This window comes from Brassica oleracea, chromosome C9 (assembly GCF_000695525.1).
Source record: "Brassica oleracea var. oleracea cultivar TO1000 chromosome C9, BOL, whole genome shotgun sequence".
Lineage (NCBI taxonomy): Eukaryota > Viridiplantae > Streptophyta > Magnoliopsida > Brassicales > Brassicaceae > Brassica > Brassica oleracea.
Window position 1 is genome coordinate 8,119,014 of NC_027756.1, and position 868 is coordinate 8,119,881.

The window sequence follows — 868 nt, forward strand, 5'->3', positions numbered from 1 at the left end:
GAATCTGCAAATAATATTATTTAACAAAGAATCAGGAAATCAATTAAAAACAATTATATTAAATAAGTGTGATAAATAGAAGATTAACTTACCTTTTCATCAAGGAAGAGAACCGTGATTCGCATAAACTCACTGTCTTTCTTGAAGTTCAGGGAATCCCATAAGCGAGGAGGTTAGAGGCTATGCTCTGACTACTACGACCAACACGGAGAGACTCGAAGGTTGAGTGACGGATGCCGGGAACGCCGGTTTGAGGAACTGGAGAGGCATAGAGGCATTTTCTAGAAGATCGTTAAAGCTAAGATGAATCAATGAGTTTTGTGGAGATGCAGATTGGGTTCATCAAATATGAGAATCATATATATAGAGTTTACAGAAAGGCTACAAATCAAGAACATTTAAGATCACGCGATTTAAGATGGGGAGATGATTACGCGTTTAAGCACATACCAATTAACCTAATGTGCCAACAATACCATAATCGAATGGTATGTCATTGTAGCATTTTAGGATCGAATCCACAGAGAACTAGAGACTTATAACACCAAGAATACACAAACCTTCCTAATCTAAGCAAACAAGAAGATAGATGATTTGTAACAAACTAATATCCTAGAAATATAAACAAGGTGATCTCAAATCCAATCAAGAAATAAGTACAAGAATTCAATCAAATACTAAGGATGGATCCATGGTAAGGATAATTGATATAAAGTGATTAAGGTTCAATCTAAAGGTGGCAACATTCAATCAATCTATCAACCTTAGGCTTAGACACAATCCTAAACAAACTCTATCTCTAGATGGATGTTCATTCACTAAGATAACTCAAGCATCAAATCTCTTTGGTTGAATATTATCTAAGCAA